Raw genomic sequence first — 10,869 nt, 5'->3', positions numbered from 1 at the left:
CCTGGGTTGGGAAGGTCCCCTGGAGAAAAACGTCTACCCCCTCCAGTGTTCTTGCCTGGAGAATTCCATGGACTATCCATGGGGCCGCAAAGAGTCAGACACGACTGAGTGACTTTCACTTTCAATGGTGGCTCAGATGGTAAAAAAAATCTGCCTGCAATGCAGGAGATCCAGGTTACTGTGGACAACTTGGAGGGTTAAAACTCTAGGAACACTGACTCACAGAGAAGGCCCCCCTTCACCTCCCTACCCTCCGCCAATTTTATGACTTTTACCTCCAGGAATTTGATGAGGTTCCCACAGTACCAAAGAAAATTTCCCTTGTTCTTCCAGTAGGAAGAGAAGAAGAAATACACCAGAGCATTCTGTTCTCAACAAAACCTACCTAGCAGGACAACCTAGCAGGCAGAGAATTGTCAGAGCCTAACTGACCTGGGGGAAGGGAAAGACCCAACTCCTGCAGTTCTAGCCACCCACTTCAACCAAAACAGGGAGAAAAAAAAATTTTTAACACTTGTGGGAAAAAAAGGGAAAACACTTGTGAAGTTCACAGTTCAGTGGTAGATCAGTAAAAGATTTGGACCTAATCACAGGACTATACAACAATGCCTCCCGCCACACCTCACCACCATTTCCAAAAGCCTATTTATAACACTTACTTTTACATAGTACATTCTGTCCCACTATCAAGAACAATTTACAGGGAGGTCCCTGGTCCACTGGTGAGAACTCTACTCTTCCACTGCAAGGGGCACAGACTCAGTTCTGGTTGGGGAGCTAAGATTCCCCATGTCACCCTCTGCAGCCAAAAAAATAACAAAACCAACAAACAACAAGAAAAAACCCAAAGGCATACCATGAGCTGAAAGCACAATTTCAAGAGACAGAGCAAGCATCAGATCTAGACATGGGAGGGTTTTCAGACCAGAAAGGTAAGCACTATAATTACTATGCTAAGAGCTCTAATGGATAAAGCAGACAGCATGCAAGAAAAGATACACAATTAAGCAGAGACTTGGAAATCCCAAGAAAGAACCAAAAAAAAAAAAAAGAAGCTAGAGATAAAAAGCATTGTAACAGACATAAATACCCCTAATGGGCTTGCTGGATTTCCCTGATGGCTCAGCAGGTGAAGAATCTGCCTGCAATGCAGAAGACACAGGAAATGCGAGTTTGATCCCTGGGTTGGGAGGATCCCCTGGAAAAGGAAATGGCACCCACTCCAGTATTCTTGCCTGAAAAATCCCGTGAACAGAGGAGCCTGATGGGCTACAGTCCACGGGGTTACAGAGAATCAGACATGACTGAGTGACTAAGCACGCAAGCAATGGGCTTAAGAAAAGAATCTGAGCTTGAGGATGTCTCAGGACAAACAACCAAAGCTAAAAGCAAAAGGAACAAAGATTGAAAAACAAAACAGTGAATCCAAGGACTGAGGGACAACCACAAAAGCTGTAACATACGCGTACTAGGAGTATAAGAACAAAGATGAGAACGGAAGAAATATTTGAAACAGAAAGGATGGAGAATTTTCCCAAATTAATGTCAGACACCAAATTGCAGGCCCAGGCAGCTCAGAGACCGCCAGGTAGGATAAATGTCCCCAAACTACAACTAGGCGTGTGTGTGTGTGTGTGTGTGTGTGTGTGTGCGTGCGCTCAGTTGTGTCTGACTCTTTGGGACCCCACAGACTGTAGCCCGCCAGGCTCCTCTTCCATGGGATTTTTCGGCAAGAATACGGGAGTGGGTTGACATTTCCTCCTCCAAGGGATTCGTCCCAACCCAGGGATCGAACCTGAGTCTCCTGCATCTCCTGTGTGCGCAGGCGAACTCCTTACCACTACGACCAGGTAAGGGAGGCCCCACAGCTAAGGCTACAACCACAGCCACAACTGGGAAGCCCTGCAACTAGGCAGAGCATGCTCAAATTGCAGAAAACCAAAGACAAACTCCTGAAAGGAGAAAAATGAAACAGTTAATGCTCTGTGTCCTCCTTAAAGCGAGAAACTCAAAGCCCTCCCATTCAGATAAGGCCTAAGGCAAGGAGGTCCGCTATCTCCACTTCTTTTCAGCGTCATTCTGGAAGTCCTTGCGAATGCATTACAGACAGAAACGGAAAAAAAAAAATGTGAACGGATTGTGAAGGAAGAAATAAAACTGACTTTTTAGACAGGTGAAATTATAATCTATGTAGAAAATCCAAAGTAATTGAAAAAAAAAGAATAAGTGATTTTAGCAAGGTAACAGGACCTAGGTTAATTAATTATTGACATTATTAACTGGGGGATTTTTGCAGAAACTAATGCCTATGGCCTGTGATTTGTTATGTAAGTGAATATTGAAACATCTCCGATAAATAATGTTCAAGGTAAAAAAAGATGTATTAATATATCTGTGGTCAGTTCAGTTCAGTCACTCAGTCGTGTCAAACTCTTTGCGACCCCATGAGTCGCAGCACGCCAGGCCTCCCTGTCCATCACCAACTCCCGGACTCCACCCCAACGCATGTCCATCGAGTTGGTGATGTCATGCATCCATCTCATCTTCTGTCGTCCCCTCCTCCTCCTGCCCCCAACCCTTCCCAGCATTAGGGTCTTTTCCAATGAATCAACTCTTCGCATGAGGTGGCCAAAGTATCGGAGTTTCAGCTTCAACATCAGTCCTTCCAATGAACACCCAGGACTGATCTCCTTTAGGATGGACTGCTTGGATCTCCCTGCAGTCCAAGTGACTCTCAAGACTCTTCTCCAACACCACAGTTCACAAGCATCAATTCTTCAGCACTCAGCTTTCTTCACAGTCCAACTCTCACATCCATACATGACTACTGGAAAAACCATAGCCTTGACTAGACGGACCTTTGTTGGCAAAGTAATGTCTCTGCTTTTCAATATGCTATCTAGGTTGCTCATAACTTTCCTTCCAAGGAGTAAGCGTCTTTAAATTTCATGGCTGCAATCACCATCTGCAGTGATTTTGGAGCCCCCCCAAAAGAAACTTTGACACTGTTTCCACTGTTTCCCCATCTATTTCCCATAAAGTGATGGGACCGGATGCCATGATCTTCGTTTTCTGAATGTTGAGCTTTCAGCCAACTTTTTCACACTCCTCTTTCACTTTCATCAAGAGGCTTTTTAGCTCCTCTTCACTTTCTGCCTAAGGGTGGTGTCGTCTGTATATCTGAGGTTATTAATATTTCTCCCAGCAATCTTGATTCCAGCTTGTGCTTCTTCGAGTCCAGCGTTTCTCATGATGTACTCTGCATAGAAGTTAAATAAACAGGGTGACAATATACAGCCTTGACAGACTCCTTTTCCTATTTCAGTTCAGTTCAGTTCAGTCACTCAGTCGTGTCCAACTCTTTGCTACCCCATGAATCACAGCACGCTGGGCCTCCCTGTCCATCACTAACTCCCAGAGTTCACTCAGACTCACGTCCATCAAGTCAGTGATGCCATCCAGCCATCTCATCCTCTGTCGTCCCCTTCTCCTCCTGCCCCCAATCCCTCCCAGCATCAGAGTCTTTTCCAATGAGTCAACTCTTCACAGGAGGTGGCCAAAGTACTGGAGTTTCAGCTTTAGCATCAGTCCTTCCAATGAACACCCAGGACTGATTTCCTTCAGAATGGACTGGTTGGATCTCCTTGCAGTCCAAGGGACTCTCAAGAGTCTTCTCCAACACCACAGTTCAAAACCATCAATTCTTCAGCGCTCAGCCTTCTTCACAATCCACCTCTCACATCTACACATGACTACTGGAAAAACCATAGCCTTGACTAGATGGACCTTAGTCAGCAAAGTAATGTCTCTGCTTTTGAATATGCTGTCTAGGTTAGTCATAATTTTTCTTCCAAGGAGTAAGCATCTTTAATTTCATGGCTGCAGTCACCATCTGCGGTGATTTTGGAGCCCAAAAAAATAAAGTCTGACACTGTTTCCACTGTTTCCCCATCTATTTCCCATGAAATGATGGGACTGGATGCCATGATCTTCGTTTTCTGAATGTTGAGCTTTAAGCCAACTTCTTCACTCTCCTCTTTCACTTTCATCAAGAGGCTTTTTAGATCCTCTTCACTTTCTGCCATAAGGGTGGTGTCATCTGCATATCTGAGGTTATTGATATTTCTCCCGGCAATCTTGATTCCAGCTTGTGTTTCTTCCAGTCCAGCATTTCTCATGATGCACTCTGCATAGAAGTTAAATAAGCAGGGTGACAATATACAGCCTTGATGCACTCCTTTTCCTATTTGGAACCAGTCTGTTGTTCCATGTCCAGTTCTAACTGTTGCTTCCTGACCTGCATACAGGTTTCTCAAGAGGCAGGTCAGGTGGTCTGGTATTCCCATCTCTTTCAGAATTTTCCACACTTTATTGTGATCCACACAGTCAAAGGCTTTGGCATAGTCAATAAAGCAGAAGTACATGTTTTTCTGGAACTCTCTTCCTTTTTCCATGATCCAGCGGATGTTGGCAATTTGATCTCTGGTTCCTCTGCCTTTTCTAAAACCAGCTTGAACATCAGGAAGTTCACGGTTCACATATTGCTGAAGCCTGGCTTGGAGAATTTTGAGCATTACTTTACTAGCATGTGAGATGAGTGCAATTGTGCGGTAGTTTGAGCATTCTTTGGCATTGCCTTTCTTTGGGATTGGAATGAAAACTGACCTTTTCCAGTCCTGTGGCCACTGCTGAGTTTTCCAAATTTGTTGACATATTGAGTGCAGCACTTTCATAGCATCATCTTTCGGGATTTGAAACAGCTCAACTGGAATTCCATCACCTCCACTAGTTTTGTTCATAGTGATGCTTTCCAAAGCCCTCTTGACTTCACATTCCAGGATGTCTGGCTCTAGGTGAGTGATCATACCATCTTGATTATCTGGGTCATGAAGATCTTTTTTGTACAGTTCTTCTGTGTATTCTTGCCACCTCTTCTTAATATCTTCTGCTTCTGTTAGGTCCATACCATTTCTGTCCTTTATTGAGCCCATCTTTGCACAAAATGTTCCCTTGGTATCTCTAATTTTCTTGAAGAGATCTCTAGTCTTTCCCATTCTGTTCTTTTCCTCTATTTCTTTGCATTGATCACTGATGAAGGCTTTCTTATCTCTTCTTGCTATTCTTTGGAACTCTGCATTCAGATGCTTATATCTTTCCTTTTCTCTTCTGTTTTTCGCTTCTCTTTTCACAGCTATTTGTAAGGCCTCCCCAGACAGCCATTTTGCTTTTTTGCATTTCTTTTCCATGGGCATGGTCTTGATCCCTGTCTCCTGTACAATGTCACGAACCTCATTCCATAGTTCATCAGGCACTCTATTTATCAGATCTAGGCCCTTAAATCTATTTCTCACTTCCACTGTATAATCATAAGGGATTTGATTTACGTCATACCTGAATGGTCTAGCGGTTTTCCTTACTTTCTTCAATTTTTTCTATTTGGAACCAGTCTATTGTTCCATGTCCAGTTCTAACTGTTGCTTCCTGACCTGCATACAGGTTTCTCAAGAGACAGGTCAGATGGTCTGGTATTCCCATCTCTTGAAGAATTTTCTTTTTTTTTTTTTTTTAAGTCTTTATTGAATTTGTTACAATATTGTGTTATGTTTTGGGTTTTTGGCTGTGAGGCATGTAGGACCTTAGCTCCCTGACCAGGGATCAAACCCACACCCCTTGCATTAGAAGGCGAAGTCTTAACCACTGGGCCACCAGGGAAATCCCTTGAAGAATTTTCCACAGTGTATTGTGATCCACACAGTCAAAGACTTTGGCATAGTCAAAAGTCACTGCTGAGTTTTCCAAATTTGCTGGCATATTGAGTGCAGCACTTTCATAGCATCATCTTTCAGGATTTGAAATAGCTCAACTTGAATTCCATCACCTCCACTAGCTTTGGTCAATTATGTGTTAATGTACAAAAGTCGACTGCTTTCCTATATACCAGCAATGAAAACATGGAATTTGAATTATAAATACAACAGCATTTACATTGTTCTTCTTTAGTCACTAAGTCATGTCCAACTCTTTTGTGACCCTGTGGACTCTAGCGCACCAGGCTCCTCTGTCCATGGGATTATCCAGGCAAGAATACTGAAGGGCGTTGCTATTTCCTTCTCCAGGGGGTCTCCCTGACTCAGGGATCGAACCTGTGTCACCTGCATTGCAGGCGTATTCTTTACCACTGAGCCACCAGGGAAGCTCAGCATTTACATAAGCACCCCCCGAGTGAAACACTTACATATAAATCTAACAAAATATGTACAGGATTGATACGAATACAACTACAAAACTTTGACAAGAGCTACCAAAGAAGAGCAAAATAAATGGAGAGACATTCCATTCTCATGGACAGGAAGATGCATAGTATCAAGGTGTCTGTTCTTCTCAACTTAAGCTATGGAATCAAGCCACAAAATAATTTTCTGGCTATTGACAAATTGACTGTAAAGTTTATATGGAGAAGGAAAAGACCCAGAGTAGCCAACTCAATATTGAAGGTGAAGAAGTCAGAAGTCAGAAGAATGATGTTACCCAACTTCAAGACTATTACAAAGCTATTGAATACAGTGTGGTATTGGTGAAAGAATAGACGAGTAGATCTAAAGAACAGAATATAGAGCCCAGTTGCAGAGCCCCTTAGATGATCTGACCCCAGTCTACTGATCACCGATAAAGTCAAAGTAATCTCTTCAGCAAATGGTGCTGGAACAACTGGGCAACCACATCCATTAAAGAAACAATGACGATAGTCACACACCTTATACCATTAACAGAAATGAACTAAAAATGGATCAGAGATATAAATGTAAAATGCCAGAACTATAAGACTCCTGGTGATAACACAGGAGAAAACCTAGATGACCGTCGGTATACTTTGTAGATACAACATCGAAATCAGGATCCATGAAGAAAATAATTGATAAGCTAGACTTTATTAAAATTAGAAACTTGTGCTTTGTGAAAGATAATTTCAAGATAATCAGAAGAGAAGCTACAAACTTGGAACAAATATTTGCAAAATAGATACCTTACAAAGGACTGTTATCCAAAACATACAAAGAACTCATAACACTCAACATTAAGAAAACAAACCCAACAACCCAAAACATACAAAGAACACTTAAAACTTAACATTAAGAAAACAAACTACACTTCACCGAGATAGATATATGGACTGTAAATTAGTATAGGAAGAAATGTTCCATATCATGTCATCAAAAAATACAAAGTAAAACAATAATATACACCTATAAGAGTGGCCAAAATCTGGGACACTGACAGCACCAAATGGTACTGCTACTTTAGAAAACCATTTGGTGATTTCTCATAAAACTAAATATACATTTACTGTTGGATCCAGCAATGGTGCCGTAGATATTTATCCAAATGAACTGAAAACTTATATTTACATAAAAACCTGCACATGGATGTCTACAGCAGCTTTATTCATAATTGCCTAAACTTGGAAGCAACCAAGATGCCCTTCAGTGGGTGGATGGATAACTAAACTGTGGTACATGCAGACAACAGAATATTAATTAGTGCTAAAAAGGAATTAAAGTGAAAGTTGCTGAGTTGTGTCTGACTCTTTGGAACTCTGTGGACTATACAGTCCATAGAATTCTCCAGGCCAGAATACTGGAGTAGGTAGCCTTTCCTTTCTCCAGGAGATCTTCCCAACCCAGGAATCAAACCGAAGTCTCCCACATTGCAGGTGGATTCTTTACCAGCTGAGCCACAAGAGAAGCTCTCAAAAAAGAAATGAGCTATGAAGCCATGAAATGGTGCAAAGGAACCTGAAATACACATTATTAGGTGAAAGAAGCCGATCAGAAAAGGCTTCATACTGTGTGACTCCAGTGCTGAAGGCAAAACTATGGAGACAGTAAAACAATGAGTGGTTGCAAGGGATGAGACTAGGGAGGGATGAAGAGGCGGTGCACAGAGGATTCTTAGGGCAGTGAAAGTGCTCTTGACATGGTAAGGACTGATACATGTCATTATACCTTTGTCTAAATGCATAGAATGTACATATCAGGAGTGAATCCTAATGCAAACAGTGGACTCTGGGTGTCATGACATGTCAGTGTAGGCTCATCACTTGTAACAAATGTACTGCATACACTGAGGGGGATGTTGATAGTGGGAGATGCTACGCATATGAGGGAGGGTTATGTGTGGGTCCTTAGTCACCAAGTCATGTCTGACGCTTTGTGACCCCATGGATGGTAGCCCACCAGGCTCCTCTGTCTGTGGGACTTTCCAGGCAAGAATACTGGAGTAGTGGATTGCCGTTTCCACCTCCAAGGAATCTTCCTGACCCAGGGATTGCACCTGTGTCTTCTGCCTCCTCTGCACTGGCAGGTGGATTCTTTACCGTTAGCCATCTGAGAAGCCCCATGGCGGGTAGGGCAGCAAGTGAATATTTCTGTACCTTCCTCTGAATTTTGCTCTGAACCTAAAACTGCTGAAAAAATAAAGTCCCTTTCAACTTTATGGTCAAAGGGCTCATGCAGTCAATGCAAAAGAAGATACACTAATTCCCAATCTCTAGGTGAAAAGACATTCTGCATCATTAGTTTTTAGGGAAATACAAATGAGGCACACCTTTAACCCACTGGTATGACTGAAATTTTAAACATTCACAATAGGAATAGTATTGACAAGATTGTGGAGCAAATGGAAGTCTTATACTTTGCTTATAGTAATTTAATATGGTAAAATCACCTTGGAAAATGGATTGTAATTTCTCAAAATTAAAGACACACCTACTCTGTAATCCAGCAATTTCTCCCCTGCATATTTATCCAAGTTAAATGGGCTTCCCAGATGGCTCAGTGGTAAAGTATCCACCTGCCAAGGCATGAAACATGGGTTTGACCCCTGGGTCAGGGAGATCCCCTGGAAAAGGAAATGGCAACCCACTCCAGTATTCTTGCCTGGAAAACCCCAAGGACAAAGGAGGCTGGTGGGTTACAGTCCATGGGGTCACAAAGCAGCTGGATACAACTTAGTAATTAAAAAACAACCACAGAAATGAAGACATATGTCAATTTGAAGACTTCTACAGTAATGCTCATAACAGCTTCATTAATAATAGTGGAAAACATGAAACTATCCAATATCCATCATTAGATGACTAAAAACAACCAAATTGTGGTGTATTCATTGAATGACATCCTTCTTTGCAATAAAAATGAATTCCTGATACATGCAAAACATTTGGGAACAGCACACACTTCATTTTGAACAAAAGCAGATGGTTAAAAGAGTATATTATTCCATCAACAGAGTTCTAGAATAGTCTAAAATGAATGTATGGTGACAAATATGTTAATAGAAATTAGATCAATCATTGGGTGAATGGGAAGATGTACTGCCAAGTATCCCAAGAACAATTTTCTGGCAGGAAGAAACTGTTTTATATTTTGATTAGAGATGGTTACAGGATATTACAGAGTTGCTAAAATTCCTCAACCATACACCTACAATGTGAATTTATTGTGTATAATTATATATAAAGTTGACAAAAAATCATGGAATATGAGGCAAAATTGAAGGTTAATAATGCTGAAGGAGATCAGCCCTGGGATTTCTTTGGAAGGAATGATGCTAAAGCTGAAACTCCAGTACTTTGTCCACCTCATGCAAAGAGTTGACTCATTGGAAAAGACTCTGATGCTGGGAGGGATTGGGGGCAGGAGGAGAAGGGGACGACAGAGGATGAGATGGCTGGATGGCATCACGGACTCGATGGACGAGAGTCTGAGTGAACTCCGGGAGTTGGTGAGGGACAGGGAGGCCTGGCGTGCTGCGATTCATGGGGTCGCAAAGAGTCGGACACAACTGAGCGACTGAACTGAACTGAACTGAACTGAATGATGAAATCAATAGAAATTATTATGACAGTTTAGTAATTCATTAAGAACAGATCAATTTTAAACAGAAATAATGAGGAACATGTTGTAACTGGATTGCTGTTAATCCAAACGATGAGCAACGAGTCAAATGATCAAACTGGAAAAAAAGTACCGAAATTTTGACATAACATACTGACATATAAAACTCACAATATATATCTAAAAATGAGAAAATCTGTAACAACCTAGTAGTAGTAATGTGTTATCTGTTCCAAGTATTTAGTGTCAATCATTACACTGGAAACTTTTATGTGCTCTAAATTTTTATAAATTGTATATGAAAAAAGGCTTGATAGAAAATTTTTTAAACTTGATAATCCTAAAAATTTGCACATTATCAAGTGAAATATTAACTTGAAACTTTTATAAACTTAATAACATTTTATCAACCTTATTAGAAAAAAGCCTGAATTATCTTTGTGTTCTCTGTGTAATAATCTTCAACCTCATTGTTGAGGTTAAAGGGTATGAAGTCCAAATACACAACTTTTAGTGAATTGTTTGCAGCTTACACGTTTGTCTCTCAAAATTTTTAGTATCTGTGGGTTTTGTCCATTTAAAACATCTGCAGTTTGTGGCATTCATTTTACATAAACATTAAAGACACACCCTTCAAGTTGTCTAGACTTTGGGCTCTAACTCCTGAACATAGCTTGGATCAATGGGTCTCTGAGTGTAAAAAGCAAATTTGTGGGAGACCACCTTCAGTCTAATTTTATAAAGTTTAAAAACATTCAAAACTTAATATAGTTACAGATTAAAGACAACTGTGGTAAAATAAGGAAATGCCTACAGTGGGCTCAGAGGCAGGATGACTTTATGACTTTAGTGGGCAGTAGGCACTTCTTGCCTTCATGGGCACTTTTCTCCTTAAAAATACCAAAAATCGTATTTTAGGACTGTGTTGGTATAACAACAGATGGTAACTATTAATAGATTTTCCTCAACCTAA

Source organism: Oryx dammah, unplaced genomic scaffold, assembly GCF_014754425.2.
Source record: "Oryx dammah isolate SB20612 unplaced genomic scaffold, SCBI_Odam_1.1 HiC_scaffold_25, whole genome shotgun sequence".
Classification (NCBI taxonomy): domain Eukaryota; kingdom Metazoa; phylum Chordata; class Mammalia; order Artiodactyla; family Bovidae; genus Oryx; species Oryx dammah.
This window is presented reverse-complemented; position numbering follows the sequence as displayed.